At 47.1% G+C, this 21,285-nt stretch overlaps 1 protein-coding gene across 6 annotated transcripts in view; it reads right to left on the minus strand.

Moving 5' to 3' along the window:
• The window catches only part of TRERF1 (transcriptional regulating factor 1), a 211,516-nt gene that overhangs the window by 68,601 nt on the left and 121,630 nt on the right, over window positions 1-21,285 (minus strand). For all 6 annotated transcript variants that reach the window (XM_043591411.1, XM_043591412.1, XM_043591410.1 and 3 more), the window contains exon 4: window positions 1,771-1,885. The gene's annotated coding sequence lies outside the window, so the exon portion shown is untranslated. The remainder of the gene's footprint in view (window positions 1-1,770; window positions 1,886-21,285) is intronic.

The following is a 21,285-nucleotide window of genomic DNA, read 5'->3' on the forward strand; positions in this document are numbered from 1 at the left end:
TTAAAAAATAATAAAAGAATTGTATATAAATTGGGAGAGGCACTGAACTAGAATTGAACTACTGTCCGGTTCTTGCATTGTTGGGGAGGAAGGTAAAGACCCAGATTAATTTTAGCCTTCGGTAAGTACGCCAGTTACAACAGCTGGAGTAACTACTGAAAGATCAGAGCGTGTAACTTCCAAATAAGACGATGGAAAACGGAATGAGGGAGAAAAACACCTCAATCTAGAAGAAAGAGCAGAAAAAGTTGCAAGTATATAAAGGCGGTACAAACGTATCTGAATTCACCAATAATACACACGGATTCTAAACAGCACTGCCTTAAAACACGCAAAACAAAAATTTCAGCACTACAAGGAGAAACTGACAAATCCAATGGGAGATTTTTAAGATAATATCGATAATCGATAGAGTCACTGGACAAAAACAGGACGTATTATAGATGATCTGAAAAGTGTAACGGACTAATTTATTTTGATGATCATATACAGAAAACTATATCCACTAATTATAGAATACACAGGTTTTTCAAGCACTCATGGAACATTTGAGAAAAAAGTTGAAAAGAGATAATCTATAAAAAAGGAGCACACAGAAGGGGTTCAGTGCTTATTTCAAACTCTCTCCAAGGATCCAAACCTATTCTGTCTTGATGTACTTCACGTCTAGCACAGTAACTGTCCCAAAGGAGGCTCTTTTTTTTTAATTTTTATTTTATGTATTTTTAAAATTTACATCCAAGTTAGTTAGCATATAGTGTTATAATGATTTCAGGAGTAGATTCCAGTGACTCATCCCCTATGTATAACACCCAGTGCTCATCCCAACAAGTGTCTTCCTTAATGCCCCTTGCCAATTTAGCTCATCCCCCCACCCACAGCCCTTCCAGCAGCCCTCAGTTTGTTCTATGTATTTAAGGATCTCTTCTGTTTTGTCCCTCTCCCCGTTTTCATATTATTTTTGCTTCCCTTCGCCCCAAGGAGGCTCTTTAAATGGAGTGAAGAAAGAATGATGAACGGAGGCTTCTCCGTTGAGTACGGCACAGGCTGGCGAGTGGCAGGGCCAACACGGGAGCCCTTTCCAACATGGAGAGGGACAAGAGGACAAGGTGAGTGGTGCCAGTCTCTAGGGAGAATGGATACAAGCAAGGAAAGCAAAGTCATGACAGCCATCTTCAAATGTGAAGAGAGTCACATGGAAGAGTTTCTGGAAGTCCAGTCTTTGTGGTTCCAAATGGCAGAGCAGAGAAGGGCAGACAGGAATTACAGAGAAGAATTTGTCCCAAACCAGGAAGAGTTTTTCAACCACTGCTCAACACTGGTTGGGAATTGGCCTGGGTGATCTTCTAAGACCCCTTATGACCCTATGTGGGACAGGAGTCTGTCTGGGATGTCTTGGGAGTCCCAGACCACGGAGCGACGGTCCTTCCAATGCCATTCTTCCAGAGATTCCTTCACCCAAATTTCCCTGGCTCTACAAGTCCTAAGAGATCTGCCAAAGGTCCCAGATTCAGGAGGTCGTAGAGGACTAATGAGAGCTTGAGGCCCTAAATACTCAATTCAGCGTCATTTCTGTTCCACCAATGGCCTGTCTATAACCTGCAATGGGCATGCTTTGCCCTGCCAGGCTGACATGTACTTTCTAAGGCTACCCATGTGCCAGTAAACCCCATTCTCCCAGCACAAGGTGCGAGATCACAAGAGCATAGAGAATTAGTTAGAATAACAATGCCTGAACCTTCCAGGAGAAGGGAAGGGAAGCAAGCTCACCTTGACCTCCGCAGCAGATGGTTGAGTTGGGGGCTTGGCTCTGGGGGCTTCTCCTGTGGCCGGCCAGTCATGCTGCTCTCATGCTGCTGGGCAGGTGGGAAGAGGAGGCCTGGTTCTGTAGGGGAAAAGAGCAGGAAAGATCACTCCTTCATCGTTCACTCCTAGCTCGCCATCACCAGCCTGCAGGGGATACCAACCAAAAGCCCAGGGAGTTCCTGAAGCTGGCCTCATTCACTCTCATGTCCTCGGGGAGCAGGCATGGATGAGACAAACATTTCCCGTGCCCCATAATGTGCCATGCGGGGGTATGAGGAACAAGGCAACAAAGATGAATTAGATGTATTCACTGCTCTCAAAAAACGGTTTAGCAAGAGAGAGAGGTTGGGGGGGAGGTGCACATTTCATTACAATATAATTTGGTAAGTGCTGTGATTTCCCCAAATTCATTCAACAGCCTACCTGTCCCACAGGGGAGCAGAGGCAGCCCAAGCACGCTCCGCACGAGACTTCCCAAAACACTTGTCAGGAAGGGCGAGGTGTCCCTGTTTTTGTTTTATTTTTTTTAATTTTTTTTAACGTTTATTTATTTTTGAGACAGAGAGAGACAGAGCATGAACAGGGGAGGGGCAGAGAGAGAGAGGGAGACACAGAATCTGAAACAGGCTCCAGGCTCTGAGCTGTCAGCACAGAGCCCGACGCGGGGCTCGAACTCACGGACCGTGAGATCATGACCTGAGCCGAAGTCGGACACTTAACCGACCAAGCCACCCAGGCGCCCCCCTGTTTTTGTTTTAATTTCCAACCCACCGCCGATGAAAAAACACTTTTATCAAAGGTAATAAAAATGAACTGGTAGAAAAATGAAGCGAAAAACTGCCCCTCCAGAGCACCACCTCTCAAACTATTCGATTCGACCGATTGCCCCGTCCAGTCGGTACAGAGGTTTCCAAGTGCTTACTTGCGCTTTCTGTACTTGTCTCGCAGCCCGGTAAGCGATTTGCAGCTAGCCATCATTCCACAGATCACAGCTGAACAGCATCGCTAGCTACAGCAGAAGTTAGTTACACAGAGTCGGGCTTTCCCAAGACGTCTGGCTGATCTCTGGGTTCAGACGGAACGGCTCACAGTACAGCTGATGTCAAATTCATCAGATCAGAGAGCCTCTCTCCGGGAAGGAGGGCCACAGCAGGGACTTCGGGAAAGCGTAGGAGATAGAGGCGGTGGAACTTGCTGGGCTCAGGTTACAGAGCACGAGGCTCACGGAACCTGGTCGAAAGTTGTGTGCCCTGCAAGGGCTCTAGCCTCAACTTCTCAACCCTAACTGTGGCCACCCCAGCCGAAGCCACAGCCCTGAATAGGAAGGACAAAGTGTCATCTATTAAAACGGACTGGGACATTTCGGAAAATAAATCAGTTCCGAAATGTCAAGAGGGCTGCTGGTTGTTCATTCCTATTATTTAATGCCATAAAAATGATTTTTTTTTTTAAATTGAGAAATCCTTTGTCTGTGACAGCCAGCTCCAAAAAAAGCCTTTAAATGCCTATTGCCTTAATACTTGAGGGAGAGATTACAAGTCATTTTCACCCATTTGAATGTTTAAGAGAAAATGTTCGTTCTTCTAAACTCTCAGCTTTTAAGTAGTTCTTATTTTAAACTTTAGAAGATAAGTCTATAGAAGAAAAACTTCCCTTCTCAAAGTCTTTTTTTTTTTTTTTTAATGCAAACAACCCATATAGCCTCACTCCCTGCTTCAAATGCTCAATCATATGCAATTTGGGAGTTTGTCACTCATGAAATTCTAGCGATAAGCACATCATAAACACTCCTATAGCAACAGAATGCTTTTGAAGCGATGTCTGTGATGTTATAAAGATTGTATATCATCATCTCTGTATGCTGGGAAGGTTATGGGAATAACTGTTTATGCACAAATAAGTCAATATAGTAGCTGGCAACCGGAGAGGTAGACATTAGCCAGAAGCTAACCCGTGGTGTGGGGTGGGAAGCAAGGACGGACTTCCAAGACTTTCCATGGCTAACTTCCCTGATGCAGCATGAGTCCCTGCAGCTGGCTGTCTCATGGGCAAGGGCTAAGCTTAGACAACCAGAGAGTCAAATGTTATTGGTCATCTACTCTATGTCAGGCGCTGGGCTAGCCTCCCACGTCTCAAGATGGGTTCTCCTACAGAGAGGCCCAAGACAGACATAGAAGCAGGTAATTACAACCTCCCTACCCTGTTAAGAAGAGCATATTGGCTGGAACTAAGGGAGAGGAAGTGAGGTTAACCAGCTCAACCCATCTCTCCAACTGTTCATTCATCTATCCAATGGTGACTGATGACTAGTATGTACCAGGCCAAATGCAAGGCACTAGGCAGAGAACAGTTGAGACCAACGTGGTCCTTGCCTTCGTGGAGCTTAAAGTCTAGCGGGAAAAACAAACATCAGCAAATCAGAAATAACTGTAATCGTGATATGCTCTAAAGAAATATGGCCTCTGCTGTATGAACATGTGACAGGGGATAGACCTAGCATGGAAAAGGGTCACTGGTTATCAGTCTTTAATCTGAGCCCTAAGAATACATTAGTGAAGCAAAATAGGGAGGGCAGGAGGGAAAAGAGAGAGAAAAGGTGCTGCTGACACAATGAACAGCCTGGGCAAAGGTCCTATGGTGGGAAGGAGCATGTGGCATGCTATGGATGCTATGAAAGGAGGCTTGTCAATCACATCAGTTCTTGGCCTCACACCATGCTTCAATCACTGTGGTAGCCAAGGGAAGCATTAGATGTGCAGGTTTTTCAAAAGTGCCCAAGAAGGGGAGCCTGGGTAGCTCAGTTTAGTTAAGCGTCCGACTCCTGATGTCGGCTCAAATCATGATCTCACAGTTTGTTGAGTTCAAGCCCCACGTCGGGCTCTGTGCTGACAGCGTGGAGCCTGCTTGGGATTCTCTCTCTCTTCCTCTCCCTCTGCCCCTCCTCTGCTTGCATGCGCTCCCTCTCTCAGAAATAAAAAAAATAAGGGGCGCCTGGGTGGCTCAGTCGGTTAAGCGTCTGACTTCGGCTCAGGTCATGATCTCAACGTTCGTGAGTGCGAGCCCCGTGTCGGGTTCTGTGCTGACAGCTCAGAGCCTAGAGCCTGCTTCAGATTCTGTGCCTCTGGCTCTCTCTGCCCCTCCCCGGCTCGTACTCTGTCTCTCTCTCTTTCTCTCTCCCTCTCTCAAAAATAAATAAACGTTAAAAAAAATTTTTTTAATAAAATAAATAAATAAATATATTTTTTTTAAAAAGTGCCCAAGAAGTTACATATGGCAAGCCAGGAGTGTAATAAGGGTGCCACAGAGATATACATAAGGTGCAATTCTCTCTCCTCCTACACCGGCAAGAGGCATCCAAAATAGGGGCCACCTTGCTCTCTACCTCCAATTTCCGACCAGGTTGTTGGCATTATTACCTATTTTCTTTTCAGCAGTGGGTGACTTGGCTAAATTCAATTTGGCCAGTAGTAAAAATTAGTTGGTGAACGCTGAGAAGACAGACAGTGTGTGCGTTCTGGGATGTGAACAAGCATTCCATTATTAAGATTATTGCTAGAGAAACATCCTGGGGGGTGGTACTTTAAGGAAGTTTATACAATTTCATGCATGGAACAGGAGCTTTGGGGCTTTGGGTTCAAATCTGACCCCATCCCCTCACTGGCCACTTGGCCTTATTCTTCTATTTAAAAAAAAATTTTTTTTAATGTTTATTTATTTTTGAGAGAGAGAGAGAGACAGAGCATGAGTGGGGGAGGAGCAGAGGCAGAAGGAGACACAGACTCCGAAGCAGGCTCCGGGCTCCGAGCTGTCAGCACAGAGCCCGACGCAGGGCTCGAACCCACAAACCGTGAGATCATGACCTGAGCTGAAGTTGGACACCTAACTGAGCGAGCCACCCAGGCGCCCCTGGCCTTATTCTTCTATTACAATGGGATTAGCAGTGCCTCCTTGCAGGGGTCTCAAGGAGATCGGCAAAATCAGCCGGCACACTGCCTGGCTCCCAACAGGCCCTGCATAAGGGGTGGTATAGCATCACTACACGCCAGCGAGTGGGGAGCAGGGACCGCCATGCCCCTCCCTCAATGGGACCATGAACAGGAGTCCACGAGATGATCTCCCAGCCACTACTGGGGCTGTAGGGCAGCTCTGCAAGGGCTCAGGGGTCACCCAGCAGTGGCCAGTTGTCCTGATGACTCACTGTTTCTTGGTGTGTGCCCTCGATGGTCCCCGGCCACCTTGCTGAGAGTCCCCACTCCACACCAGGGTTAACCCTCACTGAGCCCCACCTCATCTGCCCCACGCTCAACTGCACCGGAGGAATCCAGATGCCCCTCCAAGGATTTATGGGTAGCTCCAGCCAGGAGCTCTGGGCTCCCACCACTAACAGCTAGAGTTCCTTCAGACAAACATCTGAGTCCCAGATGGCTGAGGGGATGGGACAGCGACCACATCCTGAAGACCCAACAAGCCTAGGCATGGTCCTGGGACTTCCCAGCGATCACCTCTGATATTTACAACCATCCTGCAGAGTCACTGTGGGGACGACCATTGAACAAGTAGGAAACTGAGGCCTGCTGACTTGCCCAAGACCACAAAACTTGAGTGGCAGAGCCAGAACACGAAGCCCGGAAGCCCTTCCTCTTCACTCCGTTGCCACGCCACCTTACGGGGACAGAAATCTTACGATCTCTTTCCTGTACGACCAACAAGGACGCAGCCCTGGAAGGTTGTGTGCGTTTCCAGGGATCTGCAGTGAGCAAGCCACCAGGCAAGGCCAGAGTCTTTCCCCTGCCCCACACTGCCGTCTGGGCAGCATTTTCCCTTCTGCACACTCATGGTGATAAATGCCCCCTTATACACTGTTGTTAGAGTTAAGGGGGGTGGGGAGACAAAGATTGAAAGATCTGGGGGGGAAGGGAAAAAAATTAACAGACAGAAACAAACGCTTTAAATGGGCACCGAGAGGCTCAAACCAAAGAGGAAGGGTTCTCCTCAGCCACAAAGCAGTTGAAATGAAAAGAAAAGAAAAGCTCACATCCCACTTGGACCTGGTCAGGGAAGGTTTCACTGGGGAGCAGAGAGGACACAGGATATCCAAGAGGGAACTTCTGAAATGGGAAGCAGGACAAAACAAAGTGCGAAGAATTCCCTCCATGCCACCCAGAATAAATTAGAAATTGGCACAGATTTTTAAAATGAAGGAAGAGGAGGAGGGGGAGGAGAAGAAAAATGAGGAGGAGGAGGATTCAATCTGTGGCTCTAATTTAAAAACAGCTAAGAGGGGTGCCTGGGTTAAGTGTCCGACTCTCAGTTTTGGCTCAGGTCATGATCTCATGGTTTTGGGGGTTCGAGCCCCGCACTGGGCTCTGCACGGACAGTGCAGAGCCTGCTTGAGATTCTCTCCCTCCCTCTCTCTACCCCTTGCCCTGCTTACTCTGTCTCCGTCTCTCTCAAAATAAATACATAAAATAAAACTTTAAGAACAGCTAAGCAACAGTACGAAGAGGAATCGATGCAATGAGAACTCTCAGACCCCACCATTCTGTCAAATGAGTCCCATTGCAGGGACAGTGGTGGCATGGAAAGGCTGATTTTCAAGTGAGACACATTCCCTCGACAGCCAGGGGAGGCCTGGAAGCTGTGGGGGAAATTCTCATTCTCTGTCCAAACATCTCTTCTTTTGGTGCCCCACTCCCACTCCCACCGAGGCTGAGAAAAGAGCTGTCTGGCAAGAGGGGATCCTGCCCAGACCACTGTGAGACGGGGTAGCTCATGTAATCCAGCCGTCATGCACCTGGTTATTCCAGAACACAGAAGCTGGGCCATTCACATCAAAATCAGGATACCTCGAACACTGAGAATGTATCAGACGGACTCACTGTAGACTGACAGTGAACAGCAGGCCACTATCCACTCTCCAACCTCCTTGCTCACAGCTCCAGCCAGCTTGTCTTTAGGGTTTCACACACCCCAAGCTCTTTCCTACCCCAGGGCCTTGGCACATACCGATCCCGCTAAGATGCTTGTTTCCTAGCTCCCCATTCATTAACATCTAGTCAAGCTTTCAGGTTATAGCTTCAGTGAGACTTCTTTGACTCTCCCGAAATATAAGGTGTGCAGCCACACTTAAGAGAGTTGCAATTAGTTAATTATGTGATTCACAAGTTGGATGCCCCCAGTCAGACTGTAAGCCCTACTACGGCATGGGCAATGTCTTGTTTTTTTTTTTTACCATTGCGTCCCGTGGGCTAGCACACAGCAGTTCTCAATCCTGATCGCACATCAAAATTATCTGGGGAGCTTTAGAAACCACGGATGCCTGGGTTCTACCACAAACCTATTAAACAATAGTGTTTAAAGCTTGCCAAGTGGTTGTAATATGTGGCCAAGGCTGAGAACCGCTACTTAAGGAGGTCGTGGGTGCTGGGCTTACTTCCCAGAGCAGCCTTGCAGTGGCCCAGAGAGTTACAGTAGGACCCTGACCCTGCTCCCTTGGCTTGTGTATACAGTGTAGCATCTAAACGTTGTTTTCCATTCCAGAGATTAAATCTGAGGAAATTCCAAAAGAGGGAAACAAAATCCTCATTGTTAGAGACGAATACTATTTCTTTCATGAAGTTCTCTCCGTAGTGTTCCCTCACCAACACACCTCTGTCCTCTCACCCTGCTTTACCACCTTTACCCTCGGAGCCACAGGATTAACCTGATGTGTTCCTGAAATACACTTAAATATTGGGAATGAAATTCCCTAGCTCTACAATGCAACAGGATGCAAAATTTCACACTAAATTACACGAAAACAAGAGAGTTCAAAGCCACTTCGTAGCAGGACAGGCTTGCTGAATTAGCCTCACTGCCCCTGGTGATCGGTGGGCACACTAAAGTGTGATCAGCCCTGGTCTCTCCAGCTGCTCTGTCCAACATGGTAGCCGCTGGCCACAAGTGGCTATCTCCATCTACATTAATTAAAATGAAATGAATGCAAAAACTCAGTTCTTCAATCTTACTAGTCACATTTTGAGTACTTGGTAGCCTCACGGAGTTAGTGGCTACCATATTGGATGGCACAGAACACAGAGTTTCCATCGCTGCTAACCAAGAGTTTTGTGTGACAGAATTCTTCTAGAGTGCAGTATCTCTACCTTGGCACCAGTGACATTTGGGGTGGGATAATGCTTTGTTGTGGGGGAGGAGGAGGCTTCCGGCATATGGTAGAGCAGTGGTTGTCAACCTCGGGTGATTTTGCCCTGCAAGGAACACCTGGCAATGTCCAGAGACAGCTTTTGGTTGTCAGAGCTTTGGCGGGGGGTGGTTCTACTTAGCATCTAATGGGCGGGGGCCAGAGGTGCTGCTAAATATCCTAAAGTACACAAGGCAGTCCCCACAACAAGAATGACCTGGTCCCAAAGGTCAGTAGTGCTGAGGTAAGAAACTCTGCTCTAGAGTACTCAAGAAAACGCAGCCATTCTGAGTAAAACTGAGAGACTGACAAGACCAAAGTGCCCCTAACCCCGTCCTTTGTCAAATTCAGAACCCTGAGAACAACTGTCTAAGCAAACAGATGTCTGTATTTGTCAAGAATGCAGAATGCAAAATAATCTCTTAACTCATTTTTATTTTTATTTATTTTTTATTTTAGAGAGGGAGGTGGGAGGGAGGGGCAGAGAGAGAGGGAGAGAGAGAATCCCAAGCAGGTTCCATGCTGAGCGAGGGGTTCAATCCCATGACCCTGGGATCATGCCCTGAGCTGAAACCAAGAGTCGGATGCTCAACCGACTGAGTCACCCAGGTGCCCCTCTATGAACTCATTAAAAAAATTTTTTAAATGTATATTTACTTTTGAGAGAGAGAGAGAGAGAGAGAGAGAGAGAGAGAGAGAGAGACAGAGGTGCAAGTAGGGGAGGGGCAGAGAGAGGGGGAGACATAGAATCTGAAGCAGGCTCCAGGCTCTGAGCTGTCGGCACAGAGCTTGACGTGGGGCTCAAATTGACGGACTGCGAGATCATGCCCTGAGCCAAAGTCCGACGCTTAACTGCCTGAGCCACCCAGGTGCCCCTCTATCAACTCATTTTTAAAATGAAGTCCCTGCACTTGGAATCCTAAGGACTAGGAGAGGCAGATATTCATTTCTGGCATTGTTGTTTGGAATGTGTGGTAAATTCCCCAGGAAACCACAGTCTGCCTGTTAGTCAGGTGTAGATAGTCATTCATTCATTCGTGCATCTATTTATTTAGAAGTATTTATCGAGCACCTACTATGTGTCAGGTATCTTCTAGTGTTGGAAACAGAGGAGTAAATACAAGAAACCACGTCCCTGCCTGTGTGGAGCTGACTTTCTTCTAGAGAAGACCGAGAGTACATAAGGAAACAAATACACCAGCAACGGAAGTGGGGGAATGATAATGCCAGGAAGGAAAAGAAGCCAGGGTTAGGAGACAGAGTGGTGAGGGGAATGGATGCCTGAGGTCACTTCTCTGAAGAGTGAACAGGGAAGGTCGCCCAAAGAAGTGACACCTGGGCAGAGATCTGAATGAACTGAGACTGAACAAGGCAGTAGGAGGAGGCGAGAAAGCTCCAGGCAGCGGGAAGAGAGGGTGCCCGGTCCTTTGGTGATATGAGCGTGGGGGAGGGGGAGAGAGGGGTGGGGGAGGGGGAGAGAGGGCTGGTAGAGAGGTCAGTGAGGCAGGCAGGGGCCAGGCGGCAGGGACAGGAAGCCACTGGGTGACTCCGAGCAGAGGAGAGATGGGGCTTGGTTAACATTTCACACAGAGAACAAACTACAGGACAAGAGTGGAAAAGGACAGACCAGTAAGGAGACTGCTTCCAAGCAACAGATGGCAATGACATTATTAATTAACCAATCAATCAACAAAATCATTAACACTAATACTAGCTCTCGACTTGGCCATAATATTCCATCTCAGGTACATCACAGGCAGACCAAGCGTCATGATCAAGCCACCTCTATGGGAAAATGCATTCTGAGTTCCAAATGGTCAACCTGGGTTTTAAGATGGGGACTATGTGATCTAAGACAGCAGGAAAGGGAGTTGGGGGTTGGGGAGATCTGGAGGGAAAAGCGAGTATTCCCCAATCGCCCCCCCTTTCTCCAAAGCCGTCAGAGAAGAGGAGTCTGAGAGGGGCCTTCCCACCATAATTCTTCCAAGGGTTGTTGGGCAGCAAGTGGCTGAGACCCACTCTCCCGCTACAGGCAGGGCAGGAGGGAAAAGGTCGGTTCTTTTGGAAGGATGGCACCACAGCTGTGAACGAAGGAAGGCATGGAATCTGTTCCAAAAGCAGCAAAGCCTCTACTTCTGGGGTTTCCCAGGGCAACACAGGGTCAGGGAAACAGCCAGGGAGTCAGCAGATTTAGGGCAGAAGAATCCAGCCGTGCCTCTTACTAACTGCACAACACCGGGGCGATCTCCCTGACCCCCTGGAAAACTGAAAAGAAGACCCTGCCTCTCAGAGCGGTTACGAGGGGTCAGGTCAGACGATGCCGGTTCTGAGAGTAACAACTTCCAGTCCACATGCCAGAGTCTGGGCACGCGTGTCTTCTGGAGCGGATCGAGCTGTGAAAGCCAGCATCGTCCACGGGCATGTCCAGGTAATTCAGCTTTACCCATGCAAAGGGGCTTCTCTTGCATGAATTTATGTACCCAACACCCGTTCACTGGGTCACAGTGCTGGACGAAACGGAGAGTAAGACGCAGCCTCTACTCTCTAGGAACACAGGACCAGCAGGGGCAGCAGGAGACAGGAAAACAGGTCTCTCTAATCCTTTTCCCTGGGTGCGTGGTGACCACTGCTCAGATAGCTTTCATGCCTTTAGACTAGAGCCACTGGCCTCTGGGGCCTGCAAACCCCAGCCGTCTTGCCTCCAGCAAGGTCTTTCCCTCCAGCCACTACTTCCTCCCTCCAGTGGACATGGCTCCAAGAAAAAAAAAAAAAGACCAGGATAGGTCTGGGGCAGGGCACACACTCCTGACCCCCAGATCGCCCAGGGTTCAGCATCTCCTAGAGCGCTTCCCAAGGAACATCTTCCAGAGAAGGCCCCAGCTCTGAGTCATCTGAAGCAGAGAGGAGACCTTGTAAAAATAACTCCAAGTATGAGGAACCTGTATTCACATTATTCACGACACAAAGAACAAAAAAGCAGGGCAGGAAGCAGAGGAGGAAAGTGTCGCTCACATCAGTTTTCTTCACATGACAAGCAGCCAGGAGCTCACTTGCTGAGCCCCCCGATCCCTCTCTCTCTCTCTCTTCCCTCCTCTCTCCTTAGAGCAATTACATAAGCAGGAGAGAGGGTCTCCTTGCAACCTTTTGACTCTCCCATCCCTCCCCCTTCAACTGTTACCCCCAAATCTGAGCCTTCCTGGTAACCTCTGACAGGATCCAGAGGAGCTGGTTGTCTCCTCTGACACAGGGGTTCCCTTGAAGCCCCAAAGCCTCTGTCAAGTGCCAGGGGTGGGATATCTGGTACCGTGAGTGTAAATATTTTAAAATATACAAAATAAAAAGGAAAACTCCTCATACTCTCATCACTTTGTGGGAATCTTTTTCTTTCTTTCTTTCTTTCTTTCTTTCTTTCTTTCTTTCTTTCTTTCTTTCTTTCTTTCTTTCTTTCTCTTCCTTCCTTCCTTTCTTTTTCTTCCTTCCTTCCTTCCTTCCTTCCTTCCTTCCTTCCTTCCTTCCTTCTTTTCTAAACTTTTAAGAAACTATGGTTGAGATCATATTGTATGTATAATTTTGTATCCTGTTTCTAACATAAGCCTTTTGTCATGTTATTAAAAGCTCTTTGTAAATATTAGCTTTAACTGTTGGATAATAATTCATTGAACATTACGGTGTATTCCCTAATGTTATGAGAAACAGGAGCCCATATCCTCCACAGACTTACTTCACCTAAAGCAGGTACTTGTAAGTGACCCCCGAGCACAGAATATAGCAACAGTCACCAGTCTTTGAGCACTTACTATCCTGTGTCAGGGACTGCCTCCTGCCACGTCAGGTGGCTGGGAAGGTTAGATGCGGAGACGGCGTAATATCATACCGTCACACGCAAACTTGATTCCCTTTCTTCCACACCTCACTTGGTTAAGGGTCACATCCCATTCCATTCCTCTCCCAGGAAAACCAGGGCCTCACCCTCCCTCAGTGGAGGGGAAGCTCCAGGTCTGAGAAGTAGAGGCAATGGGGACAAATGAAAAGCTCCGACTGGTCATCAGGCATCAGAGTCGGCCAACCACAGCCTGTAGGCTGGCCAGCCACCTATTTATAAAATAGCTTTAATGGAACACAGCCACACTCGTCATTTACATTTTGTCTATGGCTGCCTTCGGCCACAATAAGCAGAGTGGTTGTGTCAGAGACCATGTGGCCCACAAGCTTAAAATATTCAGGACTCGGCTCTTTAAGACCAAGCTGGCTGACCTCTGTGTTTAGAGGCCAAACATCCTCCAAAATCCATGTTCCTGTTATTTAGCTGAGAGTTGCCACTTAGAAGCAGCTGCCCACAGCCAGGGACTCTAACTGCCAGCTCCTCCTGATGCAAGATGGGACCCTGTGACTGGTTCTCATCAATGGAACATGGGCCAAGGGATGTATGTCATCTCGGGGCCATGCTGGTTACCAGGTGGGTGAGCTTCCACCACCTTCTTTTCTCCCTTCCACCTGAATCCAGGGGCCTCTTGGGCCTGTGGTAGCGTTTCCATCCTTTCTTCATTATTATTCCCCAGAAAAGAGCCTTTTGGGACACTTCTTCCCTAAGGGCCTTCCTCCATGAAATTGTAATAACACAGATACACCATGTATCTGTTTAGGTACCACCTATATATATCTGTGATATCTATGCAAGGGGATATAAGATTTCTTTTGTCCCTGGGAACTAATTTTTGAGGGTGAGATTGCTCTCCCTGAGAATGTATCCTCTAAAATAGAGCAGAATCACAAGACAGAGATACCTGGGTCCCCATAACCTTGTGGAGGAATGCCAGGCACACCAGAACACTTGCATTTGACTGTTATAAGGGCAAGAAAGAAACACCTGATCATGTTAAACTCCTGAAAATCGCAAGATGATTATGGCAGCCAATACAGCCTTTGCAATGTTAATACGAGATCCACATTTGATCATTTTTTAAAAAGGGATGGACTGGATAGGTATGTAATATTATAAACAGGGAACCTCTCCTAAATCCCCAAGAAGGTAAATTTAGGATTAAAAGCCCCTACTTAGATGGGGGAAAGTTTAGCCTGTTAGCTTTTGAAGTGATACAGGCAAAAATTTTAAACAGATTCAAGAAGGTTTGAGATTTCATCGTTATTAGGTGGAACCAGGACAAACACATTAACCGCATTCACTTATAGCTTTTCCATCTGGATATTGCGAAGATGAGAGTGAAAGAAAAAGTTTTTAAGAAGACATCATTTCAAATAACAAAGGGGAACAGGTAAGGGTTACTGGGGAAGATTCTGTAACAGCTCTGTGGAAAACAGACAGACTATGGAAGATTAGAAACTGATGACGCAGGCACAGGAAGCCTGAGCCCGGAGTGGGTGTGAATGTTATGGGAATCTATCAGCCTGGCAGAATGGCCAAGAGGCTGATGACTCAGGGCAATGGAGGGCAGGAGTCAGATGTAAGGCTGAACTGGGGGGATTACATGAAATCTGAAGTCAGAGGAGTTGAATCCTCCATGGATGGCTCATGGGGCAGCCAAGTATCTACTCTCCCAAGCAAAAAATGGCATTTTCTTCTTCGAAGAAACTGAATGGGCCCAAAGAAAAGATAGGAGATCCAGAAAGCAGTGGAACTAAACCTAGTAAAATAGTATAGGTAAATCTCAGATGACAGTTGTGTAGCAGGCCTAGAGGACAACCAGGTCAAACTTGAGGAGAATAGAGGCTCTGGGAGGAAGGGAGGATATATAAAATACCCAACTACAGAATTTGGGGGGAAGAAAAAAAGTGACAATATAACAAAAAATGCTTTAAAAAAAAAAAGGAAGCCAATAAGATACTCTTGGGAAAATAAAAAGCTGTTAAAAAAAAAAAAGACTCCTAATATGTTATTACTTGGCTCCAAAGAAGATAATAGATCGGAATTTAACACACTTAAATGCCTTCATGGTGAGGCAAGTAAGTTAATGATCAAAGCAGGTTAGGTATTTGAGCATATGCATACACTGAATGAGTGGTGGGGACTGTGGCAAACTGGGGTAGGCATGCCCATTCTAAAGGGGACATCCTCAAGCAGGGTTTCCATTTGGGAAGTCAGACCACATGTGCCAGAGCTTCCCACTTTTATTTTATTTTAAGTTTTTTATGTTTACTTATTTTTGAGAGACAGAGGCTTGGAGGAAGAGTAGCGCGAGGGAGACAGAGGATCTGAAGCAGGCTCTGCATTGACAGCAGAGAGCCTGACACGGGGCTCGAACCTACGAACCGTGAGATCATGGCCTGAGCCCAAGTCAGATGCTCAACCGACTGAGCCGCCCAGGCGCCCCAGAGCTTCCAACTTTTAAAACAATACCCCAAACTCTAACTCTTTTATGAAAACTCTATTTTAAAACGTTGGCTTAAACCAAAAAAAAAAAAAAAAAAAAAAAAATCACTAGGCAAACCGAAAAAGTATGTCCAAGGGTAGACTGTCAATACACAATTTATCATTTACATATTCATAGAAAAACAAATCCTATCTGCTGATTTTTCAGTCTTTAGGATCAGCCTACAGACAGAGCGTAGAGGATTTAATGGCAATTACAAAATAAAAATGTAAACGTTATCAACTCTAAAGGTAAAAATAAAGACGACAGAAGGTGGAAAATGGAAGGTAGCTGGGGTAGGAACCCGCACATCTTCATCTCACTGAGCAGAGAATAAAGAAACACTTAATGAACAAGAAATACGACAGCAAGAATCTCACTTGTAAAGCTAACCAAATAGAGGAACTATAAATAACAATACAACTATGTTGTGAGGATGTGGGGAGGGAGGTAGAAGGGTGGTATGAGTGAGCTAAATCATCACCTATCACAACAGGAAGTAAGCTGATAATTTCTAAAATAGCACCTCATTTTCAAACATGGAGGTAAGTGCCAGAAAGAAGCAATTGAAAGAGTTAAAAGTGACTGCCCCAAGGAAGTGGGACTGGGTTAGGGAGAGAAGGGGACAGGAGACTATTATAAATTCTTCTGAACGTGAGCCCCCCCAACCCCAGGAAAAAAAAAGTTTTTGAAAGAAAATGAAACAGATCGATGTATGGGGCTGACTACTGAGTTAGATCACGTAAGCCTGCAAGTATACTCTGAGTAACGTAGTGTAGATGGCACTCAAAGGGTTTAAATGTGAATAATTTAATAAATGGGCAAGTTACAGAGTTATGGCGATGGGCACCAACATTATATGGTGCCGTGCTCAGAGACTAACACCAGCAAGAAGCCCTTACTGCCCCGAAGTTTGAAGGGCAAGTGGAGGGAATCGTGTTCCTGGAGCCCAACGAAGCGAGAGCCCTGGGAGAGGAGCTGAAGCTATAAAAAACAGCCATTGCCAGAAATCAGACAAAGCAGAGAGGGAGCAAGAGGATTAATACTCCAATCTTTCTTTCCTCCTGTTCTTGAATCTCCTGCTGGCATCTCCTATTAGTTAAACCCAATTAAACGCAGAAGGTAAAGTAGAGGAGCCCAGTGGATGTAATCCACAGAGGCCAGCCACCCCAGCCACCCCAGCAGGGCAGAGAATGGATCTGGAAAGTGGTGGGCAAAGAGAGAACGACCAGCACATATTCTCACACTCTCCACTACCTGAGTAAAAGAACAGATTAGGTGCACAGAGTGGTAACTTTGACCTTCTCTAGTTCAGTAGCAGAACTAAGGGTCTGCCAGGAAGAGGTGATAAAGGATGTGTACTTTTCCGCCCGGTTTTCATTAGTAAATATAGACGGATGACTTCCATATGTAGGCCCTGCACTTAGTCAAAGAGGAGAACCAAGATAAGAATCCCATCAACGTGAAGATAGAAGGCAGAACTACAGAAAAAGGTAATGATATAATGTGGTCTGATGAACATCCAGTGAAACGTGCAACCATACTTCTCCAATCCCCAAACCAGGAAGCAACACACTTCCCCAGGCTTTCCTAATCAGGAGAGGCTTGATCGGCCTTTGAAGGGTAAGTGAAATCAGACAAGCATGAGAAGGCAGCATTGGAGATGTGTTTGGGGGTGGGGGTGGGTGAGTAGGTCTGCTTGGCCACTGGAGGAATGAGAAACAAGCTGGTCATCAGGCTGGGGCAATATTAACAGAGGGATCCAAATATCAGGCTCCAGAGCTAAAACTCTACATCTGGGACATGACATTGCCAAAGTGTTCAGATCAAGTGACATGCCTGAAGCTGTACAGAACTTACACGGGTAGAATGTGAGACAATGTCAAAGACAGAGAAGGTGGGGACATGAAGGACCTGCTCCTAGTAGATGTTCAATACTCGTGGAAAGATCAGAGGCCAGGAGCTACGAAGGAAGAGAGGATGCATATTAAGTAAGCACGTAGCTTGTCATTTAAGACTCAACTATAAGGTCATAACCTCTATTAACTTTTTTGTCACCAAACCTTGCCTTTTCTCAGTAGTAGGAATATTAAGCCCCAACCATCTGAGCTTGGAACACTTCTCTGAACTCATGTTTCCTGCTATTGTTGTGTGAAATCTCTTGAAGGCAAGAATGGTTAACTATTCACCTTTATGTCCCCAGATATTAGCTCATGTCCCTGCCCATAACAAGTGCTCAAAAATGAGCACCCCCTACATGGATGGACGGATGGATGGATGGATGGTGGACGTATGGATGGATGGATGGATGGATGGTGGGTGGATGGTGGATGGTGGATGGGTGGATAGATGGATGGATGGTGGATGGATAGATGATGGATGGATGGTGGATGGCGGATGGATGGATGGATGGTGGGTGGATGGTGGATGGGTAGATGATGGATGGATGGTGGGTGGATGCATGGATGGTAGATGGGTGGATGGATGGTGGGTGGATGGTGGATGGGTAGATCATGGATGGATGGTGGGTGGATGCATGGATGGATGGATGGTGGGTGGATGGTGGATGGGTAGATGATGGATGGATGATGGGTGGATGGATGGATGGATGGATGGTGGATGGGTGGATGGATGGTGGGTGGATGGTGGATGGGTAGATGATGGATGGATGGTGGGTGGATGGATGGATGGATGGATGGTGGGTGGATGGTGGATGGTGGATGGGTAGATGATGGATGGATGGATGGATGGTGGATAGATGGTGGGTGGATAGTGGATGGTGGATGGATGGTGGATGGTGGACGTATGGATGAATGGACAGATGGATGGCTGGTGGATGGGTGGTGGATGGGTGGATGGATGGATGGATGGATGGATGGTGGATGGGTGGATAGATGGTGGGTGGATGGTGGATGGTGGATGGTGGATGGGTAGATGATGGATGGATGGATGGATGGATGGTGGATGGATGGATAGATGGTGGGTGGATGGTGGATGGTGGATGGATGGTGGATGGATGGGGTGACAGGCCTGCATCAGGATAGTAACAATACAGATAAATGAAACTGGAGAATGAATAGCACGTGGATCTTCCCAGAGTATGCAGGCCTGATGCCTGTCTCTTCTGGAAAGTGGGAGATTATAACTTAATTGCTTTATGATTCTGCAAATATTCACCAGCTTGTGAGGGCATGTTTGGTTATTAACAGATTGTGCAAAAATTGGACACAGGAAACAAGCCACGAATGACAGAAAGGTGGGTGGGGCCCAGGGCAAGAACCAGAGACCAAAGCACCCTCTTACATAGCATTTAGGAGGATGAGGTCAGCCATGTTGGCCCACTTTACTTTGAAGTTTTGGTTGTTTCCTTTTTTATAGTTCGTGTCAAGAGGATGACAAGGAGCAAGAAGGCAGTTTTCAGAGAGCTGTTTCTCTACCACATACCAACATCTCATCTATTACCATAGTCTTGTTTTTAACGAATGGTCTTGGCAAAAAACGTAGAAAGCAAAACAGTGCCCTTACATTAGGTTCCAGAATAACACCAGCTGTTGAAATTAAACAGCCAGACTGGTAGCCCAATGATGAATAAGAACAACTTCCTTTGAAAAGTGCCATCACTATGCAAGGGGCTTTTGAGTCCCTGGACAATAAAACTCAACAGTTCCAATCAGATGGGACCGCTGCCCTAAATACTATAATCCTGTTGACCAGTTATAAAAGTGCATCATTTCCTACATCAGTGGATCAAAAAATGATTTTGAGATCCTACGTAGAATCTTTGAGACATTTAAGAACCCCTTGAGATACTATAAAATGCCCACAAGTAAGGGAAGGGGGTGGAATCTGATTAAAAAAAACTTAGGACTGCCAGGACAAAGATGAGTGGTGGCTAATTCTCTACTTCTCCTATATCCAGGTATCAAAGTGAGGATGCCCAATGATGTCCTGTATCTCTCCTGCCCTATGTATGTCCCCAAGTGAGTTCAACAACAAAATCTCCCATGAACCCAGAGCAGTAGCTGGGGCAGCTTCCTTTATTCACATTTTACAGATGGGGAAAATAAAAGTGCATGAATCTAGGGGCGCCTGGGTGGCTCAGTCGGTTAAGCGTCCGGCTTCAGCTCAGGTCATGATCTCACAGTCTGTGAGTTTGAGCCCCATGTCGGGCTCTGTGCTGGCAGCTCGGAGCCTAGGGCCTGCTTCGGATTCTGTGCCTCTGACTCTCTCTGCCCCTCCCCTGCTTGCTCTCTGTGTCTCTCTCCCTCAAAATAAATAAACATTAAAAAAAAATTAAAAAAAAAAGTGCATGAATCTGTGTAAGCAACTTGCCCCAAGGTCTCAGAGAGGAGTCACTGACCCAGCCTGATCTGGAACACTGTTCTCCTGATGACTTCATTGTAAGGACAGTGCCCTCCTGATCCTTCTATCTCCAAATCCTAGCACAGGGCTGGTCCCGGTCCCTAATTAGTGCTTAAAAAAACATTTACCGAATAGATGACTCCTGGTGCCAAACTACTACATTAGCCTCTCTCAGGCCTTGATCTCTTTGTCTGTAAAACGGGAATAGCAATATTCTTCTCATAGGGTTAAATGTGAGGATCAGAAACATTCATACAGGCACAGCTTTTACAACACTGCTTGGCACGCGGTTAGTACTCCTTAATATTAGCTGTTACTATTATTGTTGACGGTGCAACTCTATGAAGAAAAGAGAGGAAGGTAACATGAGCAAGAGTGACATCCGGCGGGGGTGGGGGGGACAGGGTACCTCAGCTAGGGCTGTGGGGAAGGACCTCCTCTAGGATGGGACACTGGAGCAAGACCTAAGTGATGGAAAGGAGTCAGCCCTGCCGGGAGGGGTGGGAGGGAAGGGTGGGGCAGGCAGATCAGGGGAAGGGCAAGGTGGCAGGGGGTACAGCGGGGCAAAGACTTGAAGATGGGAGTAAGCCCGGTGTGTCTGAGGGGCAGAAGGAAGTGCCAGTTTTGTAAAGGTCACAGTCCATTTTCTTATGGTTTTTACATCTCAATTCCTATCCCTAATTTTTAGGAGGAAATGTGGAATCACCCATCCGAATAGCCACCCCATTGTAGGCGAAGTCATAAAGGCCACTCTGAAGGTTTGGTCAAGGTATCCTGAATAGGTCTGAAGGTCCCATTTTGCTGAAAGTTTAAAAAAAAAAAAAATCCCTTCAGCACGGTTCACAGATTTCTAAACAGATCTTAATTCTAGCCACGAACCACTGGCCGGGGAAACCAAGGCTCCAGACCCTAGAAGTCCCCGGCTTCTGTTCCGCAACAGCTGCTGACAGCAACTCGCCAGCCTCCACCCCCGTCGGCCTCCTCCCTGAGCCTGTCTTACCAGGAGTAACTGTGTAAATGTGGAGGAAGGAGGCAAGTCAATACAGTAAACACTGAGGAGAAACACACACTGCAAGGTAAAGCCACTGCACCCTGGAACAGCGTTGTCCCGTGTCATTTGATGCTATCCTATGCTATTATCACAAGAAGCCTGAGCTGAACCAACTCCTGTGAGCCCTTTAAGCCATGGTCCCGGGGCGCCTGGGTGGCTCAGTTGGTTGAGTGTCCGACATCGGCTCAGGTCATGATCTCGCGCGGTGTGTGGGTTCGAGCCCCGCGTCGGGCTCTGTGCCGGCAGCTCAGAGACTGGAGCCTGCTTCAGACATGTGTCTCCTTCTCTCTCTGCCCCTCCCCTGCTCATGCTCTGTCTCTCTGTCAAAAATAAATAAACATTAAAAAAATAATAATAAAGCCATGGTCCCACTGGCCTTACCCTGACTTTGTGCAGGATCCTGACTTTGTGCAGGATCCTGCTTAGAGCAGATTTGGACAGGAACAGCCCCTCCTCGTAGCCACCAGCCCTAGTGCGCAACGCTGTCCCCTGAGGCCAGCTGTTAGCGGCAGGAGAGA

The sequence above is a fragment of the Prionailurus bengalensis genome, chromosome B2 (assembly GCF_016509475.1).
Source record: "Prionailurus bengalensis isolate Pbe53 chromosome B2, Fcat_Pben_1.1_paternal_pri, whole genome shotgun sequence".
In the NCBI taxonomy this organism is placed as follows: Eukaryota; Metazoa; Chordata; class Mammalia; order Carnivora; family Felidae; genus Prionailurus; species Prionailurus bengalensis.